The sequence below is a fragment of the Staurois parvus genome, unplaced genomic scaffold, assembly GCF_062004578.1.
Source record: "Staurois parvus isolate SC_StPar_1 unplaced genomic scaffold, SC_StPar_1.0 ptg000668l, whole genome shotgun sequence".
Lineage (NCBI taxonomy): Eukaryota > Metazoa > Chordata > Amphibia > Anura > Ranidae > Staurois > Staurois parvus.
The window spans coordinates 5,741,830-5,762,047 of NW_028318464.1; the positions used below are offsets into that span (position 1 = coordinate 5,741,830).

At 38.9% G+C, this 20,218-nt stretch overlaps 1 protein-coding gene across 2 annotated transcripts in view; it reads right to left on the reverse strand.

Moving 5' to 3' along the window:
* LOC149447878 (leucine-rich repeat and fibronectin type III domain-containing protein 1-like protein) overlaps positions 1-20,218 on the reverse strand; it is a 789,142-nt gene that overhangs the window by 438,164 nt on the left and 330,760 nt on the right. For both annotated transcript variants that reach the window (XM_089652000.1, XM_089652001.1), the window contains exon 3: positions 2,652-2,804. The gene's annotated coding sequence lies outside the window, so the exon portion shown is untranslated. The remainder of the gene's footprint in view (positions 1-2,651; positions 2,805-20,218) is intronic.

Genomic DNA, 20,218 nt, shown 5'->3' on the forward strand with positions numbered 1-20,218 from the left:
TTAAAATGGAGATCTCCTAAACGCACAGGTGCATCGCTAATATACGATGAGATCCAATTGTCCACGTGTATGGTGCATTATTGGATGATCAGGAATCTAACATCTATCTGAGATACCACAAACAAGTGTGACCTTCTTTGAGAAGACAGGTCATATTTCTGGTGAGTGTGGTGTGCTTTGTTTTGGGGAGAGAGAAAGAGCACTATTTCCCTGGGTTTCATTTTTCTGCAGTTTGGAGATGTCCATTTGGCACTGAGCAATTTGATTCTGAATATAGATTATGGATTTATTTTGTTGAAAATGAATTGTCTATTGATTTTGTATTAATTTTTGCACACAATTTTGTTGCATATAGTTAATTTATTCACGTTGCATTTAGCACCTTTTGTTTATTACACATTATTCTTTATGCATTGTTCAGGAGAGCGTAGTCTATATGTCATGCTTTTGATTCTGGCTTATTACAAGCTTGGGGACGTGCTGCTCTTTGATGGTTGTGGATTAGATATATTTGTATACACAGGGCACTTTGGAATTAATTCTATATAAGAGGACGGCCTATTTTATACTTATATGCACATATCTAAACTCAACATTGTGTGTGCTTGTAAAACAGTAAAAAACTACAACACTGAAACTTATGAGTAGGCGATGCACTAATAGCTTTACAGCTAATCACTATTTTAAATGATGGCCTAAAATCATTCTTCAGCAGGGATCCCGAATATGTTTAACACAATAATAAAGTATCAATGGAGATTGTGTCAAATATGTGTGGGCCAGAGAGAGAATATATTGAAAAGAGTGAGCGGCACTGAGGAGGCAGGATCAGGGACAGGAAAATAGAAGACTTAGTAGAGGGTGTGTAAGTTTGCAGGTATACTACAGGTTTTTTTTATATATCTTATAATAGGGGGATGTAATAGAGGGAGCCATTTACTTGATAGGTGTGATAGGCATACTTTATTGAGACACTAGGACAGACCTGGGCCACATCTGGCCCTTTGACTGTCCCTACCCGGCCCACATGAGGTCAGTCAGTTTCCAGTTTACGTATGTGTTTGCATGCCTATGCACCTTCAAAAGGTGTCTGCACGTCCTCTCCCCCCCCCCAGGGCATGTGACACTGCTCCATGGCTCTGGGGGAGAAGTGTGGGTTCCTTGGATCCAGGCTGCACAGTCAACAAGATGCAAGTGGCAGCTGTGCTTATGCCCTAGTTGGTACACAGATTGCCAAGATGGCAGCAGCTGTACTTCCACCCTTTGGTAGCTTCGGCCATATAGGAGGGAAGGTGCCACCCCTAGAAAGACTGTGGCAGACCATGGGAGGTGGGAAATAAGGATATGATGCAGGTGAGGGCATGTGGGGACTTGTTGCCAGGTCCCACAGGTAAAAAGTGGAGCCTACTCCCCCAGTTATCGACAGTATCTTCTGCCATGCTGTGGAAGTGATGTCACACGCTGGAAACATGTATAACAGTGGATGGAATTCATAAATACCCTCATGTGATTCCCACAGACAGGTTGCTTTGCAGACTATGTATGTTTGGCCCAAGGAGCGGCTAGCTTACCATTTAACATACAGTTGGTTCCCTATATGGATTTGTATTTTATATCTGTATTAAGGGAGATATCATGCCTAGTTATGTGCATCTAAATACCTGGGATATTTAATTGAGCAGAACTAAGTTCAGCCTATTGGTTCTGCCCTTCATAACAGTCCCAGTTTTTCATGATGCCTTGGGAAAATAACTGCCCAGCCCTGAACTAAGGGTCTAGTAGACCCTTGATGCCTTTTCTACCTCTAGCCAATGAAAATTGAGGAGAGAGTCCCCAATCAGCTTCTTAGTGGGTGCTGCTGCTGGGATTTGAGATCTCCCAATCTGGAACTGCTCAGATTTTATAGAGCTTCTGGTCTCATTCAACCTAGAGCAATTCACTGGTCTCCTGTCATTATCCATCCTGGGTTCTTCTGCATCTGCCCTAGGCTCACAGAAGAGCATGGTAATCCCAGAAATTGCTAGAGGGGAGTAGGAGAAAGATGTGCAGAGATGCCAAAAACAGTTCAGCAAAAAAAAAAACCTATGTGGAGAAGTTTAAAGAATTAAAAAGATCAACAAGTAGACTCAGGAAGCTGTGCCAGTCCCAACTTTCAAAGAAAAAGGCATATCTTCAGTTACTTATATTTCTGAATCTGCTAATCATTTTGACATACATTTTCATTGAAAGTAACCTCTGCTTGTGTATTTTTCTCAATTCAGTTTGAATTGACCAGCTTTGTGAAAGGTATGCTTCAAACACATAAACATACATTACATGCACACATTAATCACTGCACTTTTCCATAGATCAAGCTGTCATCGAGGTTTACCGGTTCCTTTACCCATAAAAAAAAAGGAAAAATCAATGTTATCCTATATCTTTGTTCCTGGAATTGTCCCTTTAATCCATTGACCATGTGACTAGCTTTGCACTAGGCGACCATATGGGTTTTGAATAGCACATAAAGGTCACAGGCATCTATATAATGTCGCCTGTACGTTTCAATGACGGTTTTAGTGCTACCGACACACCTGTGTTTTCCAGAAGGGCTAGCTTGCTTTTAAAGACTGTGTACTGAGTGACAAGAGTGAATGTTATTTTCTAATGACCTTTAAGAAGCTCTGGGAAGGTCACCGCTCCCTCACTGGCTCCTGAAGTCTTTTCATTAGTTTTTCATTTGCTTGTGGACCTCGGCCAATAATGGATTCTCTCGATCACACTCGCGATGCAGCTTTCTACACAGCCGGGCCCGGCCTCCCATCCTGAAAAGAGGAAAAGAGCAAGTTTTAATTGTGAGTTTACTGTAACTCTTTAGATAAGGGCAAACATTTCACCTAGACAAAGGCGAATTTCAGCTTGGAAGAAATGCTGAAACCGTGTCTGATGTTATATGTGCAATCTTTACCATTGTATGACTTATAAATCACATAATAACTACACCAGCAGCCCCATTAATTGAGATCAGATTGAGATTGAAGACATGGATGTATCCATACAATGAATGTACTTATTAAATTTGCAGAGTTAATTATCCTGCAAAGCTGCATGTTCATCCATTCTGCACAAATGTCTGCAAAATGAAATGTTCCGAGGCTATTTTCTATCCAGGTCAGTTGTCATTCAATAGTGTGATTTAGAAAAATAATACATTATGACAATCAATGTTCTGTAACTTCATTTGCGTGTTGCGCAATTTTGTTTACGTGATTGCAGCGTATTTGTCGCATGGAAAAACATGCTGCAATCCCAGCAAACATCCCTGCTTTTTCAGGTGCCACTGAAATGAATGGCACCTAAACACGCTGATGACCGATTTCACATTTTAACAGCATGTTTTCAAATCACGGACAGAATTGCAGCAATTCCGTCTGTTATTTACAGCACCTGTATGTGAACGGAATCTTATCCTAACATTTCATTTTTCTGACATGTATCGGTGTTACCATGTACTTGTATTAAAAAGTATCATATTCTCTGTGCATTGTTTCCTTTGTGTGAAAGCCTTGGTGATCTTGCCAGTCCCCCTGTTTTCGTATTTCAAACTGACCATGCTAGGCATATGTTACAGAATTATCGGTGATCTGAGTGTGAGGTCTGACAAAGATGCAGCCTGCAGTATCTGTATTTAAAGAGGGGACAGAAAACACATGCTCACTTGTTAATTCTGAGTTTAACCACTTACTCTCCAGAGGATTTACCCTGCCCCCCCCCTCCTGACCAGGCCATTATTTCTTATACGGTGCTGCATTATTTTAAATGACAATTGTGCAGTCATGCAACACTGCACCCAAATTAAATTTATGTCCTTTTTTCCCACAAATAGAGCTTTATTTTGGTGATATTTGATCGCATGTGCGTTTTTTATTTTTTGCACTGTAAGCAAAATAAGACCAATAATTTTGAGGGGAAAAAAAATAGTATTTTTGACTTTTTGCTATTAAACATGTCCAATAAAAAAAAAAATCAAATTTCATCATAAATTTAGGGCAAGATGTAGTGCTATATGTCTTTGCAAAAAAAAAAATAAATCCAATACATGTAAATTTGTTGGTTTACGTGAAAGTTATAGCATTTACAAATGGCGGTATATATACTGGAATTTTGTTTATTTTTTTTACTAGTAATGCCAGCTATCAGCGACTTATAGCGGGACTGCGGTGGGCATCCTGACTAGTCAGAATAACATCCCCTAATACAAAGCACTGACACTGTACTAATGGCACTGGGCAGGAAGGGGTTAACATCAAATGGTTAACTGTGTGCGTTTTACTATGGGGCTGTGTCTGTCCTTTCCACTGTAAGCACACTGCTATGCAGAGTCATACAAAGCAGTGTGCTGGAGCTGACAGGGGAGAGAACTGTATTGTTTACATACAGTTCTCTCCCCCCCTTGGTATTACTTGGCGATCACCGGGTGCCGGTGAGTAATCACTGGCCGGGACCCGGTGATTGACAGCAGAGGCCACGAATGGCGGTGCGGGTAGGGCGTGTGCGCCCCCTACCTGGAAATGCAAAATCATGCATATATACATGATTTTGCACACTCCTGCTGCCCTGTAGCAGTATTTCTGCTATAAGGAGGTGGTAAAGCAGTTAATATCACAAACAGAAATGGATCACAGTACACAGATGATAATTACTTTCTTTATATTTGCAGTGCAGGCCACATGGAAAAGCATATCAATTTGTGCTAGAGAGTTACCATTACTAACATATAGGACACTAAACAGAGAAAGTGATTGTAAAAACAACACAAAACTGAACAAAGATAGCATGTGTGACTAAACTAAACCTAATGAGGTGACAGAAAACAAATAAGCTCACTTGCTCATTCTGAGTTTAATGTGAGCTTGTTAGTTGTTAGTCTCCTGAAGTCACACTACAAATCAGTAGTGCTCCCTCTAGAGGTAGCCTAGTAATAGCATTACTGGGAGGTGTATTCATTTACTTGCTACATACAGCACAGCCATTCTAGCATAGTCAGTTTGCTTCTAAGCATTCTACTTGGGAGCACAGGCTGCCTATCCTCCAGTGGTGACCTCAGCTAACTGTTCAATCTATTTTTAAATCCTGGCCTCAGCTAACTGTTCAACTTATTTTTTTTAAATCCTGGCCTTAGCCAACTGTTCAATCGGTTTTTAAATCCTGGTCTTAGCGAACTGTTCAATCTACTTTTAGATCTCCGGCTCAGCTAACTGTTCAATCTATTTTTGATCTTAGGCTCAACTAACTGTTCAATCTACTTTAAATCTTATGCTTAGCTTACTGTTCAATCTATTTTTAAATCCTGACCCGAGTTAACTGTTCACTCTTTTTTTTTTTCTAAAATTTAGCGGTATGGGACAGATACAATAAAACAGTTATACCACAAAACATATGTCCAATACAAGGCGATGGATGCACACAAAGTATACAATCATATCCTGCCACATATAAGCTCAGTCAAAGCAAGGATAGAAGGAGGAAATCTTATGTGAACAGGTAACCACATTTATATAGTAGCAAGCATACCATGGTGTAGGTTCCCTCTGAATGGAGCATGAAAGCGTCAACCTAGTGTAAGAAGAGGGGGTTCAATCTATTTTTAGATCCTGGCCTCAGCCAACTGTTCAATCTAATTTTAGATCCTCAACCAATCAATAATAAGACCCCTGCGCTAGATGCATGCTCAAATTAAAATATGTATAAATGAAATATTACCACCCATTTGTGATAATTAACAGTGATAAGCAAATATCAATCACTGCTGCCACCTTAAATAAAATAACTATTAATGTGCAGAATCAGCTAATAAAGTGGCGCTGTGAGTAACCAATACAAAAAACTCCTTCCACAGTAGTGCTATGAACAGTAAAACAAAACTGCTCTGATTTAAGAAAAAATTCATGACATAAGTCCATCCATTTCTGTAAATACATAAAGTCCATGAAAATAATATAAATATCACTTTCTGTGCTTTAATCTTCTTCATACTTTGTAACCCAAACCAAAATCACCACGTGCTTGTGAGACAACCTTCCCTTCTGGGTGTGCACTCACCAGAGCAACTTGCCTCCCACTCTCATGGTTAGCATGTATCACTTGTTAGACCTCCAAAAGAAGTATCGCTGCATAAACTTCAGAAATCTCCGTACTCCTCTCCATCAGGTATCATTGCCATGAAAAAAATAAAAGAAACTCTCCAATGGTATAGTAACCAATGCTTAAAGTTTCATTCAATATGATTAAAAAGCCACTCACAAAGTGTACAAATGAAAACACCTGTCATGATTCAGTGGATTGACATCAGATGTAGGTATTGTGCGCTCACCACCGCCGAATCTCGCGGATGGCGCTCCTGCATCACGTCTGATTCCGGCTCTTGACGTCACATCCAATTGCCACACAGCCTCACCTAACACATTTTGTCACTTCCGACTTAGTCATAGGGATCCCTACATCTGATGTCAATCCACTGAATTATGACAGACATTTTAATTTAAACACTTTGTGAGTGGATTTTTAATCATATTGAATAAATCTTTGAGCATTGGTCACTGTACCATTGGAGAATATCTTTTATTTTTCATGGCAATGATAAGAAAGAATGAAGTTTAAACTGCGATACTTCCATTGGATGTCTAACAAACGATACATGCCAGACATGAGAGTGGGAGGCATGTTGGTCTGGTGAGTGCACACCCAGAAGGGAAGGTTGTCTAAGAAACAGGTGGTGATTTTGGTTTGGGATATAAACTTTGAGGAAGATTTAAGCACTGAAAGTGATATTAACATTATTTTGATGGACTTTAGGTATTTACAGAAATGGATGGACTTATGTTATGACTGATTTATTATAAACAGCAGTTTTGTTTTACTGTTCATAGCACTACCGTGGAAGGAATTGTTTGAACTGTTTATTCACAACACCACTGTATTAGCTGATTCTTTATGTTTTCAGATCCTGGCCTCAGCCAGCTCTACAATCTATCTTTAGATCCTGACCTCAGCCAGTTGTTCAATCTATCTTTAGATCTTAGGCTCCATTAACTGTTCAATCTATTTTTAGATTTTAGGCTCAGCTAACTGATCTATTTTTAGATTTTAGGCTCAACCAACTGCTCAATCTATTTCTAGATCTTCGGCTCAACTACAGTACTTCATTACTCTGAATACTATAGCATGGAATTACTGCCTAGCCTGGTCATTCTAGTTTTTGTTTATGGTGTGTATATCAGAATTCCATAGTTTGGCATGTGAGCTGAAACCTTTCCTAAGGATTCCAAGGCCAACTGGGAAATATAATTCTTTGTTTGCCTGTTTTAATTATAGGTACATTTTTGAAAAGCTGTGGCAAGCCCTGTGTACAAGGACTCATAATTACCTAGGTGAACAAGAGATGCTTTGTAGATCTAGACAGTGACAAGTTACCTACAACATTGGGTACCTGTTTGCTGGTAATCTCAGCAAACCTTGGCAACAACTTAGTATAATATAGCAAAAGATGGCTACAGACAGCTGCAAAACACCCACAGTTGGACTTTTTTTTCAACTTTCACTTATTTATCTTGCCCGGATTCATAAGTCATTGCACATGTGTGTTATGTAGAATAAAGGAATGCCATATATATAAAAAAATGTTAGAAGGAAAAATATTTCTAAACTGTCCATTTTTTTTTATTAAAAACATCTATAAACAAAGTCAGGTGGGGATTTGTAAGGACTACATAAACTACATAAAAAAATTTAATATCATGCTCACAAGCAATTTACCTTTTTTGCCAGCAATCAGCTCGTTTGAAGCCCAATAAAATCAATGTGTTGTATATGAGATGATTACTAGCAAGTGGTTAACCAACTCAACAATGTGAAAGTAGAACATTTTGTACAGTCCTAAAGGCAGTCTCAAGTGATATTTGTCAGAAATGTGAATGATTTAAACCCTGCATGTGGCAATCAGGCTTCAAAAGGGGTTAACTCTTGAAGATAACAAGCACTTCCAAGCTTTAGAACTGCTCATTATTATATGCAAAGATTTTAGGACCAGTGATTGTTTAGCTACATTTTCGTTTGCTCCATGGTAAAGGAAACAAGCCTTTCACTGAGTGGGCAGCACTACATAAAGCTGGCTGAGCTACAGATAAAAACTGTGATGTTCCAGGTGGTAAAGGGATCTGAAAGGGCATTGGCACCACCTGTTCCCTGTGAGAGATGTGTTTGTGTATGGCCACCATTATGCAGAACAGCCGCAGATAAAGATACTGTAAGCAGTGTATCTGTAGTGCTGGAGATAACACTGAAAAAAGCAAGATTTCAGGATAATTGTTATCAGCCTACCTACTTTCTGGGATGAGAAATAGGAACACTTTCAGCACAAACCATGTAAGCAAAGAGCATTCCACTGCCACATGCCAGTTTCATAATCCAATAAGTATTATAATGCAAAAAGAAAAAATAAATAAATTGGTTAGAGAAGTGTATTTTTCATTACTACTCTTGTTGTCTGTGAAGGTTCTCACTTATGCAGGCTGTGTTCTATCTAGTAGTAGCTAGTCACATTCAACTGGAATTGTTCTGGAATGTTGAAGATGCTTTGTAGCTTGTCCAAGCCACTTATTTCATTCTAATTAGAATTGAAGAAATGGCTTGGACAAGCTAAAGCAACTCCAACATTACAGAACAAGTCCAGTTGAATGTTACTAACTGCTACTAGATACTACTTGCGTCTATTTTGTATTTTGTCCTTTTGGCTTTTCAAAAGAACAAAATGCTGTAATTTAGAGGTGGGATAAAATAATTTAAAGTAATATAACACTTTTGGAGTACATGTTATAACAGTATATGCACTAATTGACCACTTTATTAAGTACACTTTGCTAGTACCGAGTTGGACCTCTTTTGCCTTCAGAACTGCCTTAATACTTTGTGGCATAGATTCAACAAGGTGTTGGAAACATTCCTCAGAGATTTTGGTCCACATTGACATGATAGCATCACACAGTTGCTGCAGATTTGTCAGGTGCACATCCATGATGCAAATCTTCCATTCCACCACATCCCAAAGGTGCTCTATTGGATTGAGATCTGGTGACTGTGGAGGCCATTGGAGTACAGTGAACTCATTGTCATGTTCAAGAAACCAGTTTGAGATGATCTGAGCTTCGTGACATGGTGCATTATCCTACTGGAAGTAGCCATCAGAAGATGCTTTAAGCATCGTGACATCAGAGCCCCTTGTCGTGATGTAAGGGGAGGGGCTCTGACATCACGAAGCTTAATGCAACATACAGCAAGTATTCAGCAATATTGGAAAACCTTACTGTGGAGTAAAATTTTAACTTTTAATGTGGTTTTAACTTGTAATACATGTGAGTGCACTACTTCATTTGAGTAAATTAACTTTTAAAGAGGATAAGGCACTATATCTTTTATTACATTTCACGGCCAAATACACCTATGGAGAAAAATCCCTAAGGAAGCAAGGAGACCCCCTAGTGGGAAGAGGGATACTCCTGTCCATCCATTCGGGTCCAGGAAAATCCATAAGGAAGCAAGGGGACCCCCCCTGCTGGAAAAAGGGAACGCTCTGTCCATCCATCCATCCCAGGGAAAGAGGGATAATCCTATCCACATACCACTAAGTCCAAATAAAGGGACACAAGCTTTGTATGACCTCACTTAACAGTTCGGTCATATATATCAGGTGAGAGCACAACCGGTGAAGGTGCATAATATTTTTTAAGCTTGGTAAATTGCATGGTTATTATTTTGCCTCACAGCAATAGAAGAAGTACCAAAGGCATGGACACATTAAGGACACGATTGTAGTAGCAATATAATTGCAGTGATATCGTTACATATGCTTTTGATGCGGGACTTTTATTTAACACTTATTCACTCATAATCTTTGCAATTGTCAGTGGAGCGTGACACTTTTTCTGATTTTATGCTTTATGAGACAATTGTATGAGTATGTGTAGAGTGTAAGCGAACCACATTTTCACAGTTTCATACATTATCTCATTTGTATATCACAATTTTAGGCTTATTTATTAGCAATTTACATACACCATAGTGACTCACAAGACCCCACGCTTTAGGCCGTGGTGTTTAAACAATGCTCATTTGGTACTAAGGGACCCAAAGCGTGCCAAGAAAATATCCCCCACACCATTACGCCACCACCACCAGCCTGAACCATTGATACAAGGCAGGATGGATCCATGCTTTTATGTTGTTTAAATTCTGACCCTTCTATCTGAATTTTCAGCTGAAATCGTGACTCATTTGACCAGGCAACATTTTTCCAATCTTCTATTGTCCAATTTTGGTGAGCCTGTGTAAATTGTAGTCTCTGTTTTCTGTTCTTAGCTGATGGGTGTGGTCTTATGCTGCTGTTGCCCATCTGCTTCAAGGTTCCATGTGTTGTGCATTCAGAGATGGTATTCTGCATACTTTGTCATGAGTGGTTTTTTTGTTGCCTATCATCTCGAACCAGTCTCCCTATTTTCCTCTGAGATCAACAAGGTATTTTTGTCCACACAACTGCCACTCACTGAAGATTTTCTCTTTTACGGACCATTCTCTGTAAACCCAAGAGATGGTTGTGCGTGAAAATCCCAGTAGATCAGCAGTTTTTGAAATACTCATACCAGCTCATCTGGCACGAACAACCATGCCATGTTCATAGTAATTTAAATCCCTTTTCTTCCCCATTCTGATGCTTAGTTTGAACTTCAGCAAGTCATCTTCACCATGTTTAGATGCCTACATGCATTGAGATGCTGCCATATGATTGGCTTATTAGCAAATTGTGTTACCAAACAATTGAACAGGTGTACTTAATAAAGTGGCTGGTGAGTGTATATTGGGGAGGGGCTTGCTGACGTCACACCGCTTGGAACAAAAAATTGTATGGGGGAGGGGCTTGTTGATGTTGCACCGATCAAAACAAGATATTGTATGGGGGAGGGGCTTGCTGACATCACAAAGCTCGGAACACAAGATTGTATGCTAACTACACACCGCTGACAGCCATGTTTTAGTTTGTTGGATCTTATCAGAATTTCACTGTACGGAATAGTGTGGTGTGCTGAGGCACCTGTGAAATACCAGTGCTATACTGGAAGTTTTTTTTTACTAATAGTTTTTAAAAAAAATATAAACCACTATGTTTAATGGTCTCTCTTTTCCATATCTATGTGTGAGGAAGATTATCATAATTTTTACAGCATGTAAAGGAAGATTTGCATCCTTCCATGTGGGATTACCATCTGGAGCCCTATTTGAGGCACACAAGTGCTATAGGACCTTACTTAATAGTTTGGTCATATATTCTAGGTGAGAGCACATCCAGTGGAGGGCTTTGGTCATACGCGTGGCACTATAAGAGGTGGTGGCATGTAGAAGTTTTGAGAAGTGGATACTAATTTTCTGGCACAAGGAAGATTCAAAGTGGACATCTTCTGTTTAATATGAACATAGTTTCTTTTGTTTGGAGTATTGCATTTTCATAAGGATATATTTTCAAGTAATAGTGAACAGGAGAAAAGAAGCACCACACTGTATGAAATAATGGTTGTTATAGCACATACTGGTTATGAAAGTATGATTAGCGTATGTGGCTCACTGATGTTTAAATTTAAATTTTATTTGCATACAGCAGCTCACAAAGTTTTTGATATTGATTACCTCCACTTTTCTGTTAAGGTCTAACCATGACAAGTATTCACCAGACTTGTATTGGCTGCGTAGAATAAAATTAGAATTGGTACTCATGTTCATATGTCTACTATCCAATTCTATTTATTTTAGTTTAGATTTTTTTTTGGTTCATACCAAAGTGGACATTTTTTTATATGTATTGTTTTTCTATAATCAATATAGAGGAGATAATATCCACATTATCAATTTGCAGTATAAGTAGTTTGATTGATCTGTTATATTAGAGAGTGCACTGGGCATCACAATCAAAAGGTATTAATATTACATTTTTCAGACTAGACTGATTCCTAACAGTGAAATTCAATGCTACAAAGCATACATATGAGCATTGTGACATGGTTCAGCACCATGGACAGCACATAAGCAGATTTCCTGTGTCCACTCTGTCCATGGTGCTGAAATAATTTATGACCTGAAACTACAAGATTGCCAGCTGAGATAGTATTGATCTGTCCTGCTTCCAGCATTTATGTGATAGAGGACTCATTAAATGTAACCTGTCTCAAGAGGAGTGTAAACATCCAGCTGTATCCTGCACCCATATTCCCCCTTCTTATACTGTCTAATCATGACTGTGCATAGCAGTAAGGAGACAAAAAGAGAACACAAAGTACAACGATGATGGACAGCCAGAAGGCAGGAAATGGGGTTATACTGATTGATGAATACAAGATTCCATGCTTTCTTAGATGTTTTTTTTCTCTGAAGAGAGATTGAATAGAAGCAGGCACATTTGCCTATAATGAACCCAGAGGATACCTAAAAAAAACACAATAGACTTCTTTCCTTCACATTTTATAAACCCCAGCAACTTAGACCATGACTATCTGTGATGTCACAAAAATTCTCTGTTGTTAGGCCACGCCACTGAATTATTGTATTATGAAAACCAGCAGAGCACCAGAAGATTAAAGGATTATTGGTAGAAGATAAAAAGCAACAGCTTTGCATATAAAAATGAGCTGTGAAAGCAGCCCAACACCTTCATTAAAAAATATCTCTATGTCTATACCAGTTAAACACAGGAAGAACATTTATAATGTGGTTTTTCTCCAGTTGTTACAGAATAGCAGTTAAAATGAATATGCATTGACAGCTAAACTATTATATTACTTAGGGGTTTTCCGTAAAAGGTTCTGCAAGAGTCTTATTCAACTTGTGGCACTTTAGCCTGCTTTTAAATAGGTCCAAGGAGAATGCTGATCCTTGCTAGATCTGGAGGGTGAACACTGCATCACAAAGACCAGAGGTACTAAAATTCCGGGATGGCAAAGGGCAAGAGTAGGTGTCCAGCTACAAGAGATCTTAGAAGAGCTGTGATCCAAAACCATTCAGACTTTAATAGTCAGATGACCAATGCCATTTGATGTTTTGCACTAACTAAAGGTAATGTAGATCTTTGTTTGGCAGTTCTGCAACCCCTGGAAAAAAGTATGGAATCGCCACTCTTGGAAAATGTCCATTCAATTGTGTAAAAGAAAAAAAATATCAGACATGCCTCAAAACTAATTTTTCTTTAACATTCCAACCTTCTAGCTTTAAGAAACACTTAAAAAAATAAAAAAGAAAGAAAACTAGTCCGTTGCAACTGCTTTTGAAGATCAGGCAGAGGAATAAAATATGGAATCACTCAATTCTGAGTGAAATATTATTGACTCACCATGTACTTTGCAGTTCTAAAACAAACATCTGCATCAAATTACATCTGCTAATTACGGTAGTCTGCAGTTTAAAAAAAAAAAAAAAAAGTGCTTGCACACCTTGGTGAGCTGTTGCACCAAGCTGATTGACAGGAATCATGGCCCCAACACAAGAGATGTCAGTTGCAACAAAGGAGAGGATTATAAAACTTCTTCAAGAAGGTAAATTATCACAGAATGTTGCAAAAGAGGTTGGATGTTCTCAGTCAGCTGTGTCTGTAGACCAAGGAATGCTACAAAGCGTAAAGATAGAAAACTTAAAGCAATATTCCTTGAAATCAGAAAATGCACAACAAAACAAATGAGGAACAAATGGACAGAAACTGGAGTCAAGGTCTGTAACCCAACTGTAAGACATTGCCTAAAGGAAATGGGATTTACATACAGAAAAGCCAAAACAAAAACCATCATTAACACCTAAACAGAAAAAAGGTTACAGTGGGCTAAAGAAAAGCAACCATTGACAGTAGATGACTGGATGAAAGTGATATTCAGAGATGAATCATGAATCTGCAATGGGTAGGGTGATGATGCTGGAGAAGTTGTTTGGTGCCGTTCCAATAAAATGTATAAAGAAGACTGCCTGAAAAAAACATGCAAATTTCCACAATCATTGATGATATGAGGTTGCATGTCAGGGAAAGGTACGGGGGAGATGACAGTCATTAAATCTTCAATAAATGCACAAGTAATATAAACATATAGAGATTTTGGACACTTTCCTTATTCCATCAATTGAAAGGATGTTTGGTGATGATGACATCATTTTTCAGGATGATAATGCCATCATTTTTCAGGATGATAATGCATCTTGTCATAGGGCAAAAGCCATGAAAACTTTCCTTCAAGAAAGTCAATGGCATGGCCTGCAAACAGTCCAGACCTCAATCCAAGTGAAAATCTATAGTGGAAATTAAAGAAAATGGTCCATGACAAGACTCCAACCTGCAAAACTGATCCTGCAACTGCAATAAGACAAAGTTGAAGCCTTATTGATGAAGAATACTGTTTTTCGATAGTTAAATCCATGCCTCAGAGAATTCAGATTGCTATAAAAGCCAGAGGTGGTGTAACAAAGTACTAGTTGTGTACTGCAGTGTTTTTTTTTTCAGGATTCCATTATATTTTCCTCAGAATTGAGTGATTCCATATTTTCATTTCCTCTACTTGATCTGCAAAAACAGTTGCAACTGACTACAGTTTTCTTTCTTTTATTCTTTTTAAGAGTTTCTAAAAGCCAGAAGGTTGGGATGTTAAATAAAAATAGTTTTGAGGCATGTCTTTGATTAGTTTTTTCTACACAATTAAACAATTGAATTAACATTTTCCAAGAGTGGTGATTCCATACTTTTTGCCAGGGGTTGTATATACACAGCTGTGGAAAAAGAAGGAAGGGATTAGGTTTCCTTTATAAAGGTCTAGAATAATCAGAAATTAATTGTACCATGTTATTTTGTTGAGAAGAAACATTGGTGAAAAGTAATTTTATTCACACTGTCACATATTTATTTTTTTATTAAAGCTACTTTAGAGCAACTAACAGGAGCTATGCCAAGCAACTGCACATCCTCCAATACTGTATCAACACTGATTCATGATGCACCTATTAGTTCATGTGGGCAGAGTTTGTTTGGCATAATTCAAATATTCTATGTGAAACTAAGGTGGGAAGGTCACACACAGATCCCAATTTATTCCACACGTTCAAGATACTTCAAGTTACATGACCTAATTTTTTACATTCTTTAAAATATGCACAATTAATTAAAGATGTACTATGTATTGAAACATTTTTGTTTTAGTTTAACAGACACTAAACTTTTGTTTTAAAACAAATCTATTCAGGTATGTATTCGTAACTCAAAACTGTACCTTCTATTGCGCTCAGCCTCCTCCAGATTCTATTTGTTTTTTTGCTGCTGTGATCCAAATTCCTGTTTGAAGGTGGTTACCTTTGTTCTCCATGGTCACCCTCTGTTGCTCACTCCCAGATTTGATTATAGACTATGGGATTTGTTTTGTGCATAGAGAAGTGCACATGACCACAACTAGAGCGTGCTGCTCATTCCAAGCAAACACAAATTGGTTGTTAAAAGGAGAGGTTCATAGAGGATATTACAAGAAGGCAGAAACAATTTCGTGAAAACTATATTACATTAAGCAGTGTTTGTATATGAATTATTGTTCGAGAAAAAGGATATTGTTTAGGGTCAAGTGTAAAGGATAGTGTAGAGAAGGGTTATAACCCTGTAAGTTTATTTTTTGCCGTGTTCCAATAAGGGGATGAGATGCAACAGAGATGTGAAAGGAAATTGCTACAAAGTGATGTGAACTTCCTTCTTTGTTGCCACCTGAACGTGAGTTCTTATTATGGAATTTACCTTCACCTTCTGTTCTGATGGAATTTCACATCACTTCCTGTCTCAGTGGCAATGATCATCAAGACAAAGTGAAGTGGGTGAATCTCCCACAGGCAGCCAAAAAAAGATTTACAAGAGATCTAATCCTTCCCTACTCTGTCCAAAACAAAACAAAAAGTTTTGGGTGCCTCCAAAACATTAAAGGAAAACTTTAAGAGCAATATATAAGTTGCTATTTGGATGCTCAGTATAGGAATAAATGGTACATAGTGGAATTCTATTTCAAATAACCGAAATCCTACCAAATATTTTTTTTTTCGGCTTTGCAAGAAAGAATGCAGCTCCAATTTATTGTAATGGATGGCACAAATCTGTATTCTCAATCAATTCTGTGGTCCTTAACATCAGCCAGCAGAGAGTAAGAGAGATGAATGGCACGACTACTAATTGATCAATAACACTGGCAGTATTAATAGTGTTTGTTACTTGCTAGGATAATAACAGTCTACAAAGTGCAAACAAAGCACAGGAGCAGAGCATCTGTCATTATCCTCTAATTGTCCCTGCTGAGTCCTAGCACCTTGTGACTTTCTCCCCAGACCAGACAGGTCAAGACAAGCAGTCAAAAGGACAGATGCTCTCATGCATCTACATGATATGAAGACGACAGCTCCATTATTCACACAGTCCTCCAATACCAAAACAATATTTTCCTATAAAAAAGGGAAAGGATTTAACCTAATGTACACCTTGTAAATGAATCCTTGAAAAGATGAATATGGAATGACACTGCAAACATTCAGGGCATTGCTAAACACCTTTCATAGGTCATGGCCAGAGACTTTATCTAAAAGGTTTATGGATGAAACCTATTGTAAGAGAAGCAATGACCTACAACTGTAGCTCATAAATTAATTTTGGCAACTACACCAACATCTAACAAGCCCTGATCAATTATGTAGCCCCAGTATAACTTTAGCCATGTCTCAGTTATCATGTACTATAACTCACTATGTACTATCCAAAGCAAGAAAATCTGGATGGTACATGCACTAAGCATGTAAAAACTTAAATATTATTGATTGCTGATTATTCTATATGCATACATATCAAATTGATAATGGTAATGTTTTGGAGAAGCAAATGGGAGAGGGGCTAAGGATGAATGGCTCTACAGTGGCTGTAGCAACAGAAGTCAGTGAGAGCGTATTTTAAGATAATAAACATTTTAAGAATATGTAAAAAATGCAACTGTTCAAAGCCTGGCAACAGGTTTTTTTTCAAAAATGTAATTCTAGCTAAGACTTTCTTCTAGTTTTGGATGGATATAGAATGGGATACAGCCTCAGGTTTTTATTACTGTCTGTGTCCTCATTCCCCTTGAGTCCTGTTCCAGGGACAGCTCTAAAATGTTAGATTTTCCTTCACTTTTTGAGCTGCTGAAAAAGACAAAGTGAGATTGAATCTATTAGGGTAGCAGTATAAACTTGACACATGTTTTAATTCCTCTCTACTTTACCAAAACTAGAAGAAAAAAAAACAGCTTTTTGATGATGTTCCACTTTAAAGCCTAAGTCACCAGATTCCACAACCAGAGGTGCAAGATTAAAGGATAAGTTAAGTACTTAAAGGGTTCTTCTCTCCGCATCTGCTGCCTACACAGTCACATCATTTGTTAACAGTTTCCTGTCAATAAACAAACTAGAAGTACCATCAGCAGTCGCAGCAGACAGGCTTGTAGTTTCAGTGGGCTGCAGGGGCACCTATAAGCACTCTCGCAGTCCATTGACATGTCCTCCAGCTTACAAACAGAAAGCCTGCACCTTTGTTAAAGCTGAATGATGGAGAACATTTCTGCGGTAGCCCACATTGAACCTGTGATCTTTATTTCCTGCAAAAATATGTGCATTTATTTTCCAACTGGGAAGCATGTTTTCTAGCAATGTCCAAAATATTATCTAAGACCAAAGAGATGTTTCTTGGTCTACCTGAAAAAACTAATCTATACTAGGAACTACTTTTTGGAACAACATTTCTTACTTGTTTTACCTATTTCTGCATCTGCATAAACTCATTGATATGCCAGGTCTGAGACGCCAATGAAGAGACGAACATAAAGGCCAGTTAAAGGCTTGGTTCACACTAGTGCAAATGGAACATGCTGAGGAACCCGCACTTCATCCCGCAGCTGCAACCACCAGCACACAAATGCAGGACCGGAGGGTGGTTGCCATTAATCTTTTTGACATGCCACCTGCACTGGAACTTGCACCGGCATTGGGAACATGATTTCTGGAAAGGTGCGGGAACATGATTTCTGGAAAGGTGCAGGGACCTTTGCCCTGTGTTTTGGAAAGCAAGGCAGCCATTCAAATGAATGGGCTGCTGTATTCGTGCAAATGCGGCCTGCACAAAATGCAAAAAAGTGTGAACCTAGGCTTAAGGAGAACTAAAGTCCCGGTTTGAAAAATTGATAGAAGCAAAGTTTCTAAAAATAAAAAAACCTCTTTCCCTCATGTTACGAACATTTTTTTTTCTAGGGACATACACTGTATGGAACACATGCTATGCAGTGTATATCCCTACTCATTTATGACATGCCAATAATAGAAGCAGGGATTTGGGAACAGACTCCAATTTGCAGAAGTTACAAAGATGAGCATCATAGGACCTGGAAAAAGCAGTGTAGGAGATAGCAACAGCATTGGAAAAAGCAGTGACAGAGGGCTAGACCTGGAGGAGGACATTGTAAGAGGTAAGTCTACATAATGTGCAAGTATGCTGTATATACCTGTACATTACGGCAACAGCTCACTCGTTCACAGTACTTTGTTCCAATTTAGTTCCTATGCAAAGCCTGTAAACATTTTTTGAAACTGTCATTTTCTTAGAAATGAATTTGACATAGTAAAACATTACTGTATCAAACCATTTCACATACATTTTGTCCCTACTGCTTTGTCCTGTGCCATGCCTGCATTTTGACTGTTCTTTCTGCATGGAAACTTAGAAAAGTCCATGGCGTCCAAAAAGTGTTCCTTTTGGTCAAAGGCAGTGTTAGGTGCTGACTGGCGGTAGCCTCTAGCGACCCACAGGCCTGAATTCCCCAGGGCGCGGAGTCTAAGCCTCAGTCTGCCGATTCACCAGAGCCCCTGATGGTGGGGATGGACTTGAAGCAGCCTGAGACCAGGTCGTGACTCCTGAGTACAACCAGCTGTGGTAGAGGCAGCCGTCAATGGCAGATGGCAGGAGAGCCAGATGTGAAGAGGTAGTAGCGTAGTCAGGCAGGCCGGGTTGGTAACAGCGGGGACAAACGGTACAGAGCGGCAGGCAAATGGATAACGCGTCACGGGCCAGGTTCAGCAACAGGAAGTCAAACAGCAAGAGAAGGCAGGAGAATGGTCAGACAAGCCAGGGGTCAGGGCAGGAGAAAGTCACGATAATCCAGGTCAGACAGGTTCGGCAACAAGCAATCTCAGCACTAGGAACAGGAACACAGGAAAGACCATATGGCACTTGAGTACTGTGGAGGAGGAGCCCGCTTTAAATAGGGCACCCTGCACTGTCATTGGTGACAATCGCGCGCCCGTGTGCGCATGCGTGGCCACGACTGCTGCCGCGGTTGCCCAGGTCCTAGCGCCCACGTGTTAGTGAATTTCAGCAGTCTGTGCATGCGCAGACCTTTGCGCCGTGGCGATCCCTGACAGGCAGTTTTAGACCAGCTAGAGAACAGCGATAGTAAATCAGAACCACTTGCAAAATTGAGTGATGATTTGTTGGGAAATTCGTCATCAGACACTGAAAACAATTTTGCGACTTTGCTCAGTGATGTGCGAACTTGGCGCTATATTTCAAATTTCAGTGTTTTTGGTTTGATTATATTATTGAAAAAAATGTATTATTATTATATTATTTTTATGATTATTTATTAAATTATAATTTATGATTTTGTGTTTCAAATTTTATCATACCCGGTATGTTTACTAGACTCTTGTTCAGACAGATTTCAGTGAGTTATTCCTAAAAATTACAGGCCTACAATAAAAAAAAACATATTTCCATGCAAAAAAATGTACCGCTTTTAGCACAGAAATATGGACATAATCATACCGCTAGGGAGGTTAAAGAAAAATATGGAAAGTGTTTTTTTTTAATCTTCTTCTCCCTCCCAGTTTGGTTCTCCTTGGCGATTGACATGCTAGTGTAATACCTTTTTTGAACCTCTGTAGCCTTTTATTCATCACAAATAGAAGATCTATCTTCACTTGCTCTGCCTGGCTTTTATTGATAGATTATGATCTCTTCTTACAATCAAATTCTCTTGTGTTTGCATGTTCTCCCTGTGCTTGTGTGGGTTTCCTTTACATACTCTGGTTTCCTTCCACACTACAAAGACATGCTGGTAGTTAATTG